The following is a 9309-nucleotide window of genomic DNA, read 5'->3' on the forward strand; positions in this document are numbered from 1 at the left end:
AGGGCATTCCATGTGTCCCCAAGCACCATCTCCAGACTGTGGGACCGTTACCAGCAACATGGATCAACACGTGACCTCCCTAGATCCGGTCGACCACGGGTCACTACCCCCGGGCAGGACCGCTACATCCGGGTATGCCACCTTCGGGAACGATTGACTACTGCCACCTCCACAGCCGCAGCAATACCAGGTTTGCGCAGGATATCCGACCAGACCGTACGGAACCGCCTACGTGAGGTAGGAATTCGTGCCAGACGTCCAGTTCGAGGTGTCATCTTAACACCACAACACCGTCGACTCCGACTGCAGTGGTGCCAGATTCATCGACAATGGCCTCAACTGTGATGGAGACAGGTGTGGTTCAGTGACGAGTCCCGATTTCTGCTCCGACGTCATGATGGAAGATGTCGCGTGTATAGGCGTCGTGGTGAACGTTATGCGGCAAACTGCGTGCAGGAAGTGGACAGATTCGGCGGGGGTAGTGTCATGGTGTGGGCAGCCATCTCACACACTGGCAGAACTGACCTGGTCCACGTGCAGGGCAACCTGAATGCACAGGGCTACATTGACCAGATCCTCCGGCCACACATCGTTCCAGTTATGGCCAACGCCAACGCAGTGTTCCAACATGACAACGCCAGGCCTCACACAGCACGTCTCACAACGGCTTTCCTACAGAACAACAACATTAATGTCCTTCCTTGGCCATCGATATCACCAGATTTGAACCCAATTGAGCATCTATGGGACGAGTTGGACCGACGCCTCCGACAGCGACAACCACAGCCCCAGACCCTGCCCGAGCTGGCAGCAGCCTTGCAGGCCGAGTGGGCCACCATCCCCCGGGACGTCATCCGTACTCTGGTTGCTTCAATGGGCAGGCGGTGCCAGGCAGTTGTCAACACACGCGGAGGCCACACCCGGTATTGACTCCAGATGACCTTGACCTTGGTGGTGTGTCCTATCACTTACTCACAATGGACTAGAGTGAATTGTGAACAATCCTGCAACATTTGGTAATTATCGGACTCACCATTCAATAATTAAATCAATTCTCCAAATGTTACGACAATGTGGTTTTGCGTTTCTTCTTTTGAAGAGTATATAAAACTGCAGTTAAGTATTCATTGATGGAAACAACTATTGGCTTTTTTACAAATTTACATCAAGATTTATGTGAGAGTAATTGTATTGTGTAATCCGCAACGATGACTCGACACATGCGGTTTCCGGTGACTGAAGCATGACAGCTTGCGATAGCCTACTTGTTATTCGGCCCTGAACTAGCATACATGAGTACTGAACTTGACACGCATTGTCAGTCAGTTTGTATTATTTTGGTTCAAATACTTTACAAAGTTAGAAGAACAGCCTACATATCATTACTTTCATACATGCTGAACACATGCCGTTAAAATTAATAACTAATGATTAAACTCTGCAAACATCATTACACTGTATTCTGGATGACACCATTTTGTGTTATGGGTCGCGAGATCGCTAACTGAATATTTGGTATTACTATTTTTGAGGTGTCTGATATATTATGTAACCATTTGTTTACATCAGAAGATGGAAAATGGCTTAGCCAAATTTTAGCCACTTGCAAATTTTATTAGCCTTTTTTTCTTCAATTAGCCAATGGCTACTGACAGTGTGAACCCTGATGTAACATATTTGTAAATTCTTGTATGTCGGCAATTCTTCTCAAATTGACAACTAATAATAGTGATATGTGAGATGAAACATCAGATTCAGTTTTCACATGAACAATTTTAGATAAAACTGCAGTTCATAATGTGTGACAGAGTACAGTATTTATTGTATATAAAACCAAACTAATGGTGCCACATCTTGTTAAAAGCTAATTGTTTACTTTATAGTCCGTCCCATCATCCAGCATGCCATGTACAAAATGTTTTTTTCGTATATAATTTCAGTTTTGTTTGACATGAGAAGAAAAGTAAAAATATTTTGGAAATAACAAAAAAATACAATTTTTGTGTCCAATTTAGAAACAACAGGCTCAGAAATAAATAACTTGTAGTAAATGCCACCATAACATGAAAAAAGGCGTTCCATGTGGGACGACTATTATTTGTTTGTAAGGAAGGACTTTCCTTTGGCACTGTCACTAACCCTAACCCAGTGCCAAAGGAAAGTCCTACCGCCACTAACACATAATATTTTAACAAATGTATGACTGAGAAACATAAAATGTTCAAGAATCAATTTTTAGTTTTAACGAGATTTTGAGAACCAACTATTTTTACCTTTTTTCAATCAATTACTACACTGTCAGTAAAATTAGCAGTCAGTGTAACAGACGGTAGTTTAACGATAACGGTGTTCAAATGACACATCACAGATGAGACGCGTAGAACAGGAATAATGCTACTTTTTAGTAAAATTCCGTTTTACCGGCCACTCCGTTATTTACTCTAGAGCGCTGCCATTTTTTTCCCATAATTCCACTTCCTATTTTAGCTGCGAAACCAAAGCATGCGCAACCCATTCCTCTAATTAATTTTTGAATAATTAATTAGCACAATATAATACCCTTTCACCAGTTACTGTTACTTATAGGCGTCTCTTTTTGTCAACTATCTGTGTCGAACCTATGATGTGTCAAAAAGAAGAAAAGCGGTGGACATGACAGTGTTTACATTTGTGTAATCGGCGGCAAAGATGAATCGCAAGACGGCATGACTTCTTAGGAGGCAAGTTTGTTACATGGTTCGACTTCCTCGGCTTGGCCGACGGCAGACGTGTCTTTCTAATTACTCTGAGTAATTAGTCGCCATGATGTGTCTGCTAGCCAAGGAAATCTTTTTTCATAGCCAAGATTTTAAAAATATTGTCAGTACGGTTTTATTTGTAGCGGTGTGTAAACTATTATGATTATCCGGCTAGGGCAGTACCAATGCAAGGCTAGTAGTCTAAAATAATGAGTTAGAAAAAACAAAACAAGAACAAAACCAAGAAAACAATCAAATCACAGTATTGTACAACATTAATTAATTAAAGTGAGGACATCACCTATATTTTATTTTATTTTTAATTTTGGGTTGGCATGTTTAATTTCCCTGTGTTGCTACTGTAGGTTACTGATTAATGGTATCATATTGGTGTTTTTTTGTTGTAAACTTCTCTGTCAGTATCATAATAATTAAAAGTGTTTCTGTATTATTTTAAAATCCAAATGTACTGTTGTATGTTACAGTCAGTAGAACGCTTGTCTTAGGTGCTTAGTAGAAGAATCAAATCACCTTAGTGGACTCATTCTCATATTTTGTTTTTTCCCGGTCCCAACCAGTGCATCATGACTGGTATATCAAAGACCATGGTATGTGCTGTCCTGTATGGTAAAGTGCACATAAAAGATCCCTTGCTATTAATGGAAAAATGTAGCAGGTTCAGGGTTTCTAGAATTTCTATAAAATCCACTAGCCATGGGATCAGTGATTAAATTTTTGTACTAGCCACGATTAAAATTCACTAGCCCTACTTTACTGAAAGTTAATACAATTTTACTAAATAATAGTAATAATTGGATATGTCACCTATAGAGGGAGATAGAACTTAGAAACACTAACACTGGGGGGATGGGTTTGGGGCAGGATGTTCATATTTACAAAATACTTAACTACAACATTTGACCAAAAAAAATCACAAGCCATGGGAGTGGGGCTATCATAATCTAGAAGCCCTGAGGTTTATATATGTCAAACATTACCAAGTGTTTGACATGCAGTAGCCGATGATGTGTACAAAACAAACTTTAAGTTTTTAAACATTTGAATTGATCATGAATATAATTACCAACCCTGTGTTCAACTAATTGTTTTTTTCTCATTCCAAACAGTGCACCAAAACTGGTCAAAGGGGCCGTTCAAACATTACATAATATGCTATTTCACACAAAATTAGAAACCCTCCCTCCCCCTCTGTAACACTCCATAACACTAGACCACACACCATATATCCCCAATACATTACGTAATGCTTGGAGACCCGTCCCCTCCAAGTAAGTCGAGCAATGGGATAATATAATTTTAACGTACTGTTCTGCGATTTGGGAAAGAAAGAAATGGTTTATTTAATGACACACTCAACACATTTTATTTACAGTTATATGGTGTCAGACATATGGTTAAGGACCACACATATATTGAGAGAGAAAACCCACTGTCACCACTTAATGGGCTACTCTTTTCGATTAGCAGCAAGGGATCTTTTATATGCACCATCCCACAGACAGGGTAGTACATATCACAGCCTTTGATATGCCAGTCATGGTGCACTGGCTGGAACAAGAAATAGCCCAATGGGCCCACCAACAGGGATCAATCCCAGACCGACCGCGCATAGAGTGAACGCTTTACCACTGGGCACGATTTGGGAAAGCACAGATGTATACACATTTCAATTTGATTGATAATCTTTATTGTGTGTATATAGCCCTAGCTATAACTACCTATGTTAAACATCGTCGCTGTGATAGAGCGTGTATGAAAAAAAGAGATGTTAGTAAGGAAAAAAAATGTGTTTCATAATGCTGTTAAATACACCCACCCTGTAACGCTACATAATGTTTGAATCCCCTTGAGCGTTACGTAATATCTGAATGGTCCCAAAGGCCATGGTATGTGCCTTTCTATGTCTGGGAAAGTGCATATAAAAGATCCCTTGCTGCATGAATTAGGAAAAATGTAGCAGGTTTCCTCTGTTGACTGAGTTAGAATTACCAAATGTTTGACAAACAATAGGTGAAGATTAATTAATCAGTGTGCTCTAGTGGTGTCTATTTCGTTGACATCTTGTAATTATAGGCCTCATGCCATGGGAGTTATTTTTCAGTTGTAATTTGTTAACGTTAAGGTTTATTCTGTTGACTACAAGTCAGAATTACCAAATGTTTGACAAACAATAGCCGAAGATTAATTAATCAGTGTTCTCTAGTGGTGTCTTTATTTCGTTGACATCTTGTACTTGTAGGCCTCATGCCATGGGAGTTATTTTTCAGTTGTAATTTGTTAACCTCAGGGTTTCTAGATTTTGATTACTGATATTCAATGTTGGGCTAGTAAATAACTATAGCTATGTCCTCTAGTGGTGTCTAGTTTAGTAAATTAGGTTCGTAAATAACTATAGCTATGTCCTCTAGTGGTGTCTAGTTTAGTAAATTAGGTTAGTAAATAACTATAGCTGTGTCCTCTAGTGGTGTCTAGTTTAGTAAATTAGGTTAGTAAATAACTATAGCTATGTCCTCTAGTGGTGTCTAGTTTAGTAAATTAGGTTAGTAACTTTTTTAAATCACTGATCCCATGACTAGTAGATTTTGTAATAATTCTAGAAACCAAATGAATTTTTGAGCTTGGCTACATGAAAAGAAGAGCGGGATTTAGCTTAGTCGGTTGAGTACTTGCTTGATGTGCTTGGTTGCATGATCGAACTGATTGTTTTTTTTCTCTCATTCCAACCAGTGCACCACAACTGGTAAAAGGCTGTGCCTTCCTGTTTGCGGGAAAGTGCCTGTAAAAGATCCCTTGCTGCATTAGGAAAAATGTAGCAGGTTTCCTCTGATGCCTAACTATCAGAATCACCAAATTATGTTTGACATCCAATTAATCAATGTGCTCTAGTGGTGTCATTTAACAAAACAATCTTTAATCGTGGAAAGATATTGACTGTATTTCATTTCAAAGTCTGACAAAACGTCAACATGTTTGATTACGGACAAAATGCCCCATACTCAATCCAAGTGCTTGTAAACGGAAACATTTTATCCACATTTGTTATTTGTCAGTTTTATTATTTTTCTATATTTTATAGTGAACAGAATGCAACAAAGACTTTTGCCTGAATCCACTCTCCCCCCCCCCCCCCCCCCCCCCCCATGTAAGCTGAATACCCATCAGAATGAGACACTGAAGTATATCATTTATGATTATTGCATAGATAGTGAGTCTCCAGAATTTTTAATATATAAATATTTTATGTTATAGGTAAGGTATGTAGAGAGAGTTGCCTGTCCCCCAGCCCCTACCCCACGGTCTATTGGATGTCCTTAGGGAATGGTTGCGAATATTAAGTTTACAAAGATGTGGGATAAAACCTTCACCTAATAGTAATTTAGTAGAAGCACCTGTTCCAATATGTACATGCAATAAAACCTGTTACAAACAGAATCACCTCCAGGCCCCCTTAAAGCTTGTAATTAAAACATTTAACAAATTAAAGCTACATTGTTAGAAATATTTTTAGTACTGACATGAAGGTCATTATTTAGATTTAGTCCTTTTTTTACTTTTATGATCTTCTTAAATAGCTTTCATCAATGTAATCTCATCAGTACAAAGTGTGAGTCCATCAGTATAAAAGTGTGTGTCCATCAGTATAAAGTTTTAGTCCAATCAGTACAAAGTGTGAGTCCATCAGTACAAAGTGTGAGTCCATCAGTACAAAGTGAGTCTATCAGTTAAAGTGTGAGTTCATCAGTACAGTGTGAGGCCATCAGTACAAAGTGTGAGGCCATCAGTACAAAAGTGTGAGTCCATCAGTACAAAAGTGTGAGTCCATCAGTACAAAGTGCAAGTCCATCAGTATAAAGTGTGAGTCCATCAGTATAAAGTGTGAGTCCATCAGTACAAAAGTGTGAGTCCAGCAGTACAAAAGTGAGTCCATCAGTACAAAATGCAAGTCCATCTACAAAAGTGTGAGTCCAGCAGTACAAAGTGCAAGTCCATCAGTACAAAAGTGTGAGTCCATCAGTACAAAGGTGTGAGTCCATCAGTACAAAATGTGAGATTATCAGTACAAAGTGAGTATCAGTTAAAGTGTGAGTCCATTAGTACAAAGTGTGAGTCCATCAGTACAGTGTGAGTTCATTTATAGTGAGTTCATCAATACAAAGTGTGAGTCCATCAATACACAGTCAGGGTTTCTGCCAGAAAGAAATTTTTGGGTATGGCACTGTGGAATTGAATATTTACAATGTGTGTACTGAATGGCAACCAATCGACAGAGGGTATGGGTGGCCTCCCCCAGAAAGAAAATGGGATAGGTTTAGGGTTAGGTTTAAGAAAATCATACAGTAATGATGAAGAGTTATTAATTTTGTCAAAAGGTCAACTTAAAGAAATAAAATTTGGGTATGGTGCCATACCCATTTTACCTTCTGGCAGAAACCCTGACAGTGCAAGTCCATCAGTACATAGTATGAGTCCATCAATACAAAGTTAGTTCATCAGTACATAGTGTGAGTTCATCAGTAGTGTCGGCCTATTAGTACAAATAGATTATTAGTAGAATGTAAGTGCAAAATGTCAGTATAAAGTGTTAGTCCATCAGTATGAAGTGTTAGCCCATCAGTATGAAGTGTTAGCCCATCAGTAGTGTTAGCACGTCAGTATAAAGTGTTAGTCCATCAGTATAAAGTGTTAGTCCATCAGTAGTGTTAGCATGTCAGTATAAAGTGTTAGCACGTCAGTATAAAGTGTTAGTCCATCAGTATAAAGTGTTAGTCCATCAGTATGAAGTGTTAGCCCATCAGTATAAGGGGCATGTCCATCAGTATAAGGAGCATATCCATCAGTATAAGGAGCATATCCATCAGTATAGAGTGTGAGTCTATCAGTATAAAGAGCATACATATCCATAACTGGGCCCAAACTTAAGAATTTGGTTTAGACAAAATGTTCAACTCCGGCAATTTTCAAGGCTGTGTACAGCATTTTTAAACCAGCAACGTTTGTAACAAATATAAAAAACTATAATGATCCCTTCAACTGATGGCAGTAATGTTATATTGGCCAAAACCCCCCAACTACCACTGGCAAGCGCCTGATCTATGGGAAATCATATTGCAACTATTTCAGCTTCTGTCGGTTCCTGGGGCAGGAAGTAGTTCAGTGATACAACACTCACCTGATGCACGATCGATCTAGGATCAATTCCCATCAGTGGGCCCATTGGGCTATTTCTCGTTCCAGCCAGTACTCCACAACTGGTGTAACAAAGGCCATGGTATATACTATCCTGTCTGTAGGATGGTGTATATAAAAGATCCTTTGCTGCTAATCGAAAAGAGTATATAGGCCATGAAGTGGCATTAGCGGGTTTCCTGTCTCAATATCTGTGTGGTCAATAACCATATGTCTAACACCATATGACCGTAAATGAATTGTGTTGAGTGAACTGTTAAATAAAACATTTCCTTCCTTCCGTCGGTTTTGTTGTTGCCATTAAGTTTGAGCCCTGGCATTAGTACAAAGTGTGAGTTCGTCAGTATTGTAAGCCTAATAGTATAATGTGTGAGCCCAACACTTGCTCGTTATTTAAGTTTGAAATTAACTTGTTAATAAATGGTATTTAACAGTCACTCTAGTATTATCTGTACATGTATGCCACTCACCTCAATGATTGGATATTAATTTGTTTTTATTTCCGAAAGGTTCTTACAATAAAAATATTAATAATAAATTTTTATATTTTTACTTTAAGCTAAACTGCAGTGAAAATATGACTTTTCACCAACTATCACATTCATGGCTTCTGTAGTTACATTTATTACACACCCGATGGTGAGAACATCATTCGTTATTTATAACACATATTTGTTAATACATGTACGTATGTTAACAATTTCAAGACATATGACATACATAGGTCACTAATTTCATATATCCAATGAAAAACAACATGAGGGATATTGATTACAGTGTGTCGTATAGTTAATCTGGCAATCATGTGTCTGTGATACATAAGTCAGCTACAATTACAAAGGGTTGTAAATATCTTTTAGTCGAAAAATATGTAAAAATTTGCTTAAAACCTGGTTTTTGAGGATATGTAAGAAATAGAATAATACATTCGTGTCCATTAGATACCATTTATCTCACAACTCGTTGTTTAAAAACATTTTAAAACAACTCGTGAGATAAATGGTATCTAACGGCCACTTATGTATTATTCTCTATATTTTTCATAGCTATATGTATGTAATAAAAATATAACATTTTGAAACGGTGAGAAAATGCCTTTAATACATACATAATATTAAAATACGTGCAAATTAATAAGATCTATATGGGCTACTCTTTTTTTGTGCATGACCTATTGATATCTACATATTACATCTAAATTAATAAGATACAATCATAATTTTTGGCCAGTTGTTTATTATTATTTTTTTTATGTCCAATTACCACCTACGTATTGCATCTAAATTAATTCATTTATTAAGATTTAATCATAATTGTTGGGATATTAATATTAAAATCCTTTTCAGAAATATTCACAAATATG

The 9309-nt window shown here is 37.8% G+C and overlaps 1 protein-coding gene across 1 annotated transcript in view; it reads right to left on the bottom strand.

Moving 5' to 3' along the window:
- Positions 1-2439, bottom strand: part of LOC121389463 — a 74060-nt gene extending 71621 nt beyond the window's left edge. Inside the window, exon 1 of the mRNA XM_041521100.1 lies at positions 2274-2439. The gene's annotated coding sequence lies outside the window, so the exon portion shown is untranslated. The remainder of the gene's footprint in view (positions 1-2273) is intronic.
- Positions 2440-9309: the final 6870 nt, after the last annotated feature.

The sequence above is a fragment of the Gigantopelta aegis genome, chromosome 14 (genome assembly GCF_016097555.1).
Source record: "Gigantopelta aegis isolate Gae_Host chromosome 14, Gae_host_genome, whole genome shotgun sequence".
In the NCBI taxonomy this organism is placed as follows: domain Eukaryota; kingdom Metazoa; phylum Mollusca; class Gastropoda; order Neomphalida; family Peltospiridae; genus Gigantopelta; species Gigantopelta aegis.